The sequence below is a fragment of the Egretta garzetta genome, unplaced genomic scaffold, assembly GCF_000687185.1.
Source record: "Egretta garzetta isolate BGI_Z169 unplaced genomic scaffold, ASM68718v1 scaffold594, whole genome shotgun sequence".
In the NCBI taxonomy this organism is placed as follows: domain Eukaryota; kingdom Metazoa; phylum Chordata; class Aves; order Pelecaniformes; family Ardeidae; genus Egretta; species Egretta garzetta.
In genome coordinates this window covers 734,763-744,249 of record NW_009259578.1, presented here as the reverse complement: position 1 = coordinate 744,249, position 9,487 = coordinate 734,763, and the positions used below count along the sequence as shown (strand labels likewise).

Sequence of the window (9,487 nt, the reverse complement as noted above, 5' to 3'; positions counted from 1 at the left end):
AGTTTCCTTTCTAATTCTCAGTAAGTGAATGGGAGAAGTTACGATGTATACTAGCTACAGAGCAGTGTTTTTTACGAACTGTTTCCAAACTGCTCAGCAGTAGAGGATGTCTTCACACTTAACTGCATTACCATTAGTCTTTTCTTTAGATCTGTTGCTTTTAATACTCTGAAATGCATTGGACTCGAGTAATGTATAAAAATGTAAAGTCTTTAGTCTTCTTATCTATGAAATACAGTTTATGATATGACAGGAGACTTAATCTAATGAAAAATCTACTTTCATCATGAGTGCTGTTTGGAAATGTTTCTTCCAAAGATGTTAGTGATGGAGCAGCTCCATCCTATAAGCAAGCTGGCTTGTTTTGCCTTGAAAAAGTTTGAGCAGCTAGCTAGTATTTTCATTTAATATTTCAACCATACTTAACCATGAAAACGTACTTTGAAATTTTCTGAGTTCCTTACAGAAAGCTTCAGTCACATAAAGAGCATTATTAATTTATTGCTCTTAATGTTTGAGTCTTTCTTTTTCTTATTTTATATTTGTGTGGTGCCACTGAATGTCATGTTTTCCTCCCTTCCTCTTGCAGGTAGACCTTCATGCATACATAGAACAGCAAACTTCATTGCCAACAGTATGAATTTAAGGAGTGGGCGGAGTGGAGAGAGGCCCCAGCTTGTAAAAATAAATGCTGCCCACTAAAACCTGAGCTTAACAAGAATGCCAGTTCTTTCTGAAAATACACATCTGTAATGTGTATTTTATCCTTATTTACAAGCTAGTATTATTGGTCCATCTCCTGACGTTGCAAAGGTTGTGGAGGATAGGTAGGGTTGTTGGGAGTATATATGAGATTAAAAAATTTTTTAAATTTGTATGACAGAGATGCTGCTTTGTATAAGAGGGGGATGGCAATGGTAATCACTTCATTTTGATAAATAAAAAAATTAAAACAGTTTAATCATATCAAGAACATCCTGTAATAGAAAATCTAGTGGCACATGTTTACTGTAATTTCCCATGAAAAGTAGTAATTTCTAGCGTAACTAATGCCATCACGCTTGAAATGATAGAGATTGGGGTAATTCACTTCCTGTGAATGTAATTGCTGTACTAAAAATTTAAAGTGAAATTCATGTAGTAGGAAAGTAGCTATGATGACATTCATTACAGCTGTGAAAGAAAGTTCATTGGGCTTTTATTCAGATGATACTTAATGTGATGTTATTGAAACAGTAAGATAAAAGCTTGGTTTTGAATGGACTTTAATTTAGAAATGACATGCAGGAACCCTGGGCATGTTCTTTTAGACCTAGCTACAGTAAGCATTTCACTAGAAGAAACTGGATTGGAAGCACAAGGAAATCCTTGCTCTTAGCAATTAAAAAATGAAGAGGTATCAAGCTAGCTTGAGGAAAGATGAGCAGCACGTGCGCTTTGCTGTTTTGTTCCCAAAGCATGACTGTCCGTTGCTTTGGTTCTGCTCAGAGATTTACAAGTTACCTTTTAATGCATATGTAGTCAGTGACCTCAAAATCAACTTTTAAAGTGGCATACTTAAAAAAACCCAAAAAAACCCCAAAACCCACAACAAAAAAAAAACAAGAAAAAAAGAGGGGGGCAGGGCAAATAAACTCTTAAGGTGATTTATTGCCACTTGTAAAAAGAAGTGCAGTTGCAAAGCAGAACTGAGTTGACACAGAGTGTTAAGGGGCGGTGGAATTGTGTTTTGTCTCCAAAATTCTCTGGTGGCACTTAAAGAACTTACTGAGATTAGCTTTTGGAATGAGTTGCCTAAGCCTCTAAATCTAATAAGGCAGCACTATGTAAGAAATGCTAAAAAACCCAAAATATAACAGGGCCTTTAACATCTGACTTTTCCTTAGTCTTGTCTGTATTTACTCACAAAATGACAAGTATTTGCTACTTTAAGTAATTGGTTAGATTTGTTCCTTAAATAAATTATTAGTTAAACTGTCTTTTTAGATTGTTACAGGAACGAAGTAGCTGATGGAGCCTTCACGAGAGCTTATTAAATCTCTCATTTTTTTAAGACACATTAGGAATGTGTAACTGTAATGGAGAAAAATGGTAGTTGATTTATTTTTTTAAAAAAGTATTTAATGTTTTTTCAGATAACCCTTTACATGTCTCTGCAAGTTTCCATTCCCCTAATTAGAGCCTGTGCTGAACCAACTGTAGCCACCCCGTAGCCACCTTAAGGGAGAGAGGAGAAGGCAACAGGAGTTGGTCGGCAGTTAAAGGTGTTTGGCACAGAAACTTTTGAAAAGTGTGTTTGTTGCTAGTGAAAGACCTTTGTTGCCCATGAAAGAAGTTGCTGTTCTGCCAAAAGCCCATCCCTTTCAGTGTTCTGTGATGCCTTGCTCTTGCCTCCTGCTGGAGATGTCAGTTAATGGCTGAGTGTGTGTGTGTTGGGGGTGTTGCTCGCCTCTTGAAAGGGCAAGCATATCTGGGAGAGGGGGGAGAGGCCAGGAGGGAACAGGGGAAAATCTGTAATCTGGTACAGCAATAACAAACTAATACCAGCTTATTAGACCACTGACTGGAGGGTTGATTGCAGTTTTATGGATCTGCTATGAATTTCCTCCATAGATGAACCTGCAGGCTGAGCTTCTGGGCACTCTCGGTGATTTGAGGAGTGTCTCCATCTCTTTCCTTTGGTAGACAGCTTTGAGGAAGTCCAGCCTTGGGACTGGTGCCCATGCTACTCTGATTTCCTTCTGTTAGTCTGAAGGAAACTTCAGTTCTTTGTAGATGTACTTGGCACTAGTTTTATTACGCATGATATGGATGCTTTGAAAAAAAGCCACACATTCTCGTTTTTCCTTGCAAGTGAAAGCAAGAGTGACGGGAATTCTCAACAGGAATGAGGTTCAGCTTAAAGACAAAGGAGGGGTTTTGTTGCATCATTAATCTTCTCTCTTGTTAGTGTGGTTGTGCAATTTGTACCTTTTTTTTTTTTTTTTTTTTTTTTTTTTTTTGGAATATGGTATAGAATTTATCCAAATCAGCTTCTGGATACTGGAGTAGTTCTCTGATAGCTTTTGGAAAGACGGTGCAATTGGTAAGAATTTCCAGCTACTTAACCAGCCAGTGTTTCAAAAATAATTTCTCTAAATTTAAAGTTAATGATAATTGAATTTAGGATTTCTTCCATTTAGTTTTGTAAAATGAACGGCAATACACAAATCCAAATAATTAGTCACAAAAAATGAGTGTTGTTATGCTAGCTTTTTAGCTACAAGTGAATTTTTAACTCTTTATGGAAGATAAATGAGCTTCTGTTGATAGGGTCTTTGTTCTTAAATGGTCCTGGTTTACATCTGTCATCAAGAAGCAAAGTGGTTTGGGTTTTGTCACGTTTCCTGCTTCCCAGACCCAGAAGTTACGAATTTTCTGTATTTCACCTGTCTTGCCAAATGTAGAGAAGTTTCATACAGCTCAGAGGTTTGCACAGGCAGGTAGCAGTTACTGCCGCCTAAATTTGGAAGACAGAGTTATTCTGGATAGAGATAAGAGATGGCTGTGCATCTTCCTAGGGAATGCCTAGCTTCTGTCTAAGTGTTTGTTTTCTTTTCAGTCTGGGCCGTAGGAGAAATGCCAGCATTGTAGTTTAGATACTAGTCAGAAAAGAAGACAGCTGGCTGAGGGCAAACTTCTTCTGGGGAAAAATAATAAATAAATAAGTACTAAAACTTATTTCAGTAATAACTTTGATTTCCTGCTTTGGCTCTAATTTCAGATGTATGGTGGAAACACTGTGAACGTAGCACTTTTCCCTCTCCCCTCTTCCTTCCAACCAGCTCTTCCTTCCAGTGTGCTCGTTCTTCACTGTCCATTGTATTTAGGTTTTATGCTGAAATCTGTTGTATACATGGGGCAGTTCTGAGGGGGGAAAAAAGGCCACTGTTGGCAAGGAGTGCAGAGGTGAAGCAGACACACGGAGTAGTGTCAGTGCGATCAGAACGTGCAAGCGTATAGGTGCATCTTGAGCTGACTGTTGCCCCTACTTTCTTGTAGCTCAGGTGTATGGATAGGAAAGATGCAGAGAGCTCATAAGGTATGAAAGCAGTGGAAAGATTTAAAGTTTATATGTATTGCTGGGCATGCCAAATGTGATCTTGTCTTGTGGCCCTGATCACTTTAGTTCACAGAGGAGACGCTTAGCTGCATCAAAGTGAATCTAAGGGCCGATTTTTAACTTTTTTGTAAGTCTAAAAGTGAGCACTATGTTGTACAAATGCTTCAGGGTACGTACAAATACTTGAGTCCAGGGTGCACTAAGCAGAATTTTGTCCAGGTCAGTACAAGAAGAGATTTTTCCACGCTGTATGATACAAATGAAGTATATTGCCTTTATATGTGGTATCACAACCTTTGCTGGCAGCTCAAGTAGCATATCTGAAGTACAGGCAGTTTTTTTTCAGAGCTTTTTTGTTTTTTAAACTCTTTCCATGCTGGCATTGGAAACTGATGTGATATTCCAGGGAATAGCATAGATGCCTGTGAGGTAAGGGAGTAGGCATTACAGGACCGTTATTTCTGATCTGCAGTTTCTGAAATATGTTAACTGAAAGTATTATTCTAGTTGGGTTTGGCATCTGGAGAGTGCATCTGTATGTGTTTAGGAAGGTGTGTAATATCTACTGGCAGTGTATGTCTAGGAGAAACTTTCATGGGAATGCTGCATGGCAATTGACCATGCCCCGCACTAGTGCCCTTGCAATGTGGGCAGAAGAGAAGGAAGAAATTTTGATTCAGTAGCGATGACTGGGGCTATCTGGGAGTGCTGAAAGGTTTGATGCAGCAAATTAAAATTTATGCCTGAGGCATATTTGTATTGCACTGAAACCATAAAGCTTCATTTTACTTTTTTTCCAATGTTTTCTTGACACTTAGAGATATCCATTTTAGAAAACACAAGTTTCTGAAACTACTCAAGTGAATTTTGCAATGGTACTGGTTAATAAGCTTGGTTTTCAGGAGGACAAGCCTAGATGGCTCAGAAAACTTTGGTTTTTCCATTTTGGACTATAAAGAAGGGAACCTAAAGCTTGCCTTCGAGTTTGTGTTTTGTTGTGCTCTTCACTATGGCCCCTGGAGTTCTTCCACAGTGAACAAGTGAGTTCTTCCACAGTGAACAAGTGAGTTCTTCCACAGTGAACAAGTGAGTTCTTCCACAGTGAACAAATGAAATGGCAGGCAGATTGCAAAGTAGTAAATGCTTTCCTCACCTTTGTTTCAGCAGTCTCTTATGTTTACCTTAGTAAAGATCATGTCTCTGTGTGTACAAAGTATATCATATGCTACTGCTTATTTCTTACAGAAGTGAAGGCTTGTATACCTCTTAAAATAGGTTTGGTTACTGGAAAGTGTCTTCTCAATGTAGTAGATAAGCAATAATGAGATACTACTGACTGTCTTTTCATCAATTAGTCTTTCTGACAAACTGTCCTGTGCTACTTTTCTTTTAAAATGGTTCCCTTCTCCCTTCCTCCTCCTTCCCCATTTGTTTGGGTGAACGTGTGTGTAAGTCAATGTCCTCTGTCCCTTCTATGATGAGGATAGCAGCAGCTGTCTCTCAGGTTTTGGTCAGCAACCTCAGGGCATACTAGAGTAGTTTTGAATGATTACAGAAAAAAATGGTTTATATATGATAAAAATTTATCTTGCTGTTGTAGAGATACAGGTCAGAAAGGAGATCTGTAAAGCTGTTTTTTTTTCTTTTTTTTCTTACTTTCCAGGAGAACCTTAGAGATATGTTTCTTTTTAATAGTGTGTGCAGCATGCCTGCATTATAATATATGCAGAATCCAAATATATGATACGAACTAGTCTCCACTCAAATGCCATTGGGGCAATTACATTTTTTTTTTTTTAATTAACAGCCATTTTTTGTAACTTCCCCTTTTAAGGAGAAAGAGCTGTTAAGCTTGCCTTTTCTGGTGTAATTTCAATCATCCAAGAAACAATGATAAAACTCTTAAGAAGTAGATTTGGATTCTCCTGTTTTATTTTACAGTGTGGTAATTTCCAAAGTTACAATAAAGATTGTCTGTCTTTTTCTTTCAGAAGTATCAGTACTTTGGACCTTTCTATTTCTTTCAGGTACTGAAAAATATTGCTTAAAATAAAATACGTAGGAACCTGATGTGTTTGAAGACTCTGCTTTTGTGAAACTTGTTTGAACCTTGTCAGCAAGCTCAAAAGTTACTGGAAATAGTTGTTGGTCAGTATTTTTGTATTTTTTTTTCTGTAGGGAGGCAGATTATAGGATTTTTAAAATAAATGTTGTTTATATTTAATATGCAGAAAAATGTATGGTTATCCTTGTGTATAACCTGGCAAAATCCAGAAGGAAGAGGACCCTTAGAGGTATGTGAAAGAATAGGATAATAGTTTAGGAATAATTAAGGACCACTTAGACTGAAGAAGTGAAGGTTATGAAAGGGCGTCTTCTCTTCCAAAATTACTTGTTTGAATAAAATTAAGTTCAATTCTGCAGTAGAGATAAGGCACACATTTTTAAGAATCAAGGTATTATTATAAAATGACCTGTTAACCTAGGTATGTTTCATCCTTAGCATTTCTTTTCTTTCTTGGCTGTTTTCTACCATGAAAGTTGAATATTGTTTTGCTTTATCACTGTTTGGCATAATTTTCAGGAACAGGATGTAAATACCTACTGTAAGGTGCTTTTAACATAAGTTTATCAATTGTGATGTTTTCTTTGGCTATGAAAGCAAATTTATTTCATCGGGAAGATAAACGGATTTTTAAGAGTCCTTCTCAGCATGTCTAAGCCCCTCATACATGAGGCTCATCATAGGCAAGGGAGAATTGATTTAGTAGTAGCTTCCTGTTGAAACACTTGCAGCACATCAGTAGAAAAACTGTCAGGGTGGTAGGAGAGGGGTAAAGTGAGTGGGTGATTGAGGGGAATATGTGTTGCCAGCTTTATCTGAACAATACTTTCATAGCTATGCAGATTCACAGGTATAAAGAAAAAGCCCTGTACGAATGGCGTCAGTTAAAAACTTATAATTGGCTGCCAGAAGAAAATTCCATATGGAACCGGTAAAGCTTAGAAAGTAGTTGGAAGATGGGTTGGTTAAAGGCAGGGTGCTGTGCTATATTAGTTAAATGCACTTTTCAGGTTTTGGGGAATATCTAGTTCTTATAGAGAGCATATGTCCATTTATTGTGTTCTTGGCAGCAGTGTCATCCCTGTAGCAATCTTTTGAGAATTTCTGTTTTAGTAACATGGTTATTTCCTCTGACTTGAAATTCATTTGGGAGCTTCCCCTGCCTCAGCTCATAATTACTTTAGATCTTTCCTAAATAGGACTGAAAGTGTTTCCTTTGTATTTTTAATACTGTACTTTCATTTCTTTATGATCTACACAAGAATACTTTGTTTTTTCTGGAGCTGAAGTGTAGGCAGAAATAGAAAAGCTCAAGGTAAAGTTTAATGAAGTTGCCTTTGCTTTTTGTTAACCTTTTAGTTATCTTAATTTATGACTGGATAAACTGTCAAGCTGAACACTTCATAATGGCCAAGCTATTAGTTCAGGAGATTGTTCTGTGTACTGTTCCAGCGCAGAAACGCTTAGTAACTTGAAAAGGATGTCTTCGAAACAGCGGCCTAATTAACTCCAGTAGAGCACTAGGAATGGCAGTAGATAACTATTCATTATTAAAAGGCTATGAAAAGTTATTGAACATAAAGCTTTATTAAAAATAAAACTGTGGCTGGAACTTACAAATGAAGGAATCCAAGTTAAGGCTGTGTCACATAGCTTTGGGGTGGAGGAGAAAAATACCTGAGCTGACCTTAAAAACAGTAAGTGATGCAAAGGAGTGCAGAATTGTTCTGGTAGTTGCCTTGCAATTAATACTGGATTTCCATTGGCCATCAAGTTCGTTTCTGAATGTGAGGGGAAAAAAGTCAATTTTAGGGCTACCTTCAAGTGTTGTGGGGAAATCTTTTTATAAAAAGCACTGGAATTATTGAATACTATCATTTTCCTTCTGCTCGGTAGTCAAATCTGGTAAAGTCTGTGCAGATGTCTTCTGTGAACCAAACTAGTCCAAGTTTGGGGACCGTGTCGGTGGTTAACAAAGCAGTGACTAACTGGTGAAAGTTCTGCTGGCATAGACTTCTCATTTGAATAAAATACTAATATCTTTGAAGAAAGTAAAAAAAAAAAAAAAAAAATCTTCTCTGTATCTGAAAGTGTTGATGATTAAGGACTTTGTCATGCTTGGAGTAATTGCTTTAATTAGCTATTAAACAGGTTTCAGGGTCAATGTGAGAACAGGTTTCTCTCTTTCATTTGATTTAGTAGGAGCAGTTAATGATTTTGTTTTTATTATCTTTACTCTCTTCTTTAGAATTATTTACTTAGCACATGGAAGGCAACAGATATTTGCTATTATAAAATCAATTTCATGCCTGACTAGGCTATCTCTTCCACCTCTGTCATTACTCTTGGTGCTTCGGGTGTTACCTTAGGCTTATTTGTGTTTATACAACTAGATGGCAGTGGGCCTTTCCAGTAATTAGTTGGGGATTTTGGACCCTGCAGCAACAAACAAAAAAATGTTCAAAATAGCAGATTTTAAGTATGCTTGCACATTATTGTCATATTCCTTCCTCATAGAAAAATGACTACTTTATTTGGGATAATGTATAAGGCACATAGATACTAAATAATTTCAGCTATGCCTTTCCCTTTTAAATAGAAAAGAAACCCCAGCTTAATAGAGAAGGGAAAAATGTTTGTATAGAAACTCCTATTTAGTCAAGTAAGAGTTGTAAGCAGATGTCTGCAAAGCAAGATTTGGCAACTCAAATGTTGACATTTAGTGTTTACCATGCTCCATACATTTCTAATCTATATCTCCTGTGTTCATATTATTTAATTTTGAGCTGATGAATCTAGTAATAATTTAATAGATTACAGAGCAACTTTTGAATTCAGAAGGACTTCTCAAAGAGTATGTACAAAGCTAGTTGTCAGAATGAAATGATGTTTCCTTGTCAGTTTTTTGGGATGTCTGGCATCTATAACTCAATTAAAATACTGTGATATGCAAAGAAAAAAAAAAAGGAGATACTGCAGAGGCAAAGAACACATACCCAATTCCCACAATGACGCATTGTGTTTGTGTGTGGTTTTGGTGTTGGATAAGCCGAATTAGTTTGTAACTCCAGCAGTACTCAGGTTAATACCCTAAATGACATGGGGTTTAGCTGTGCTTTTCAAATATTAGGTCACCTTGCATAATATAATAGAAAACTAGGTTTTTCTGCCTGTCAAGGTAATGTCTGTGTTTTGGGATCTGGGAATTGTTTTCTTTGTTTTCTTGGTGGTCACAGAAGAACCATCTGTGTGCCTAAGAAATGAGCTACTTCTACTTGCTTGTGATTTTTTTTTTTTTTTTAATCATTTTTTGGGGGTGG

General features: G+C 37.0%; 1 protein-coding gene across 1 annotated transcript in view; it reads right to left on the bottom strand.

The window, feature by feature from the left end:
- The window catches only part of UGGT2 (UDP-glucose glycoprotein glucosyltransferase 2), a 207,786-nt gene that overhangs the window by 160,964 nt on the left and 37,335 nt on the right, over positions 1 to 9,487 (bottom strand). The window lies entirely within an intron of this gene.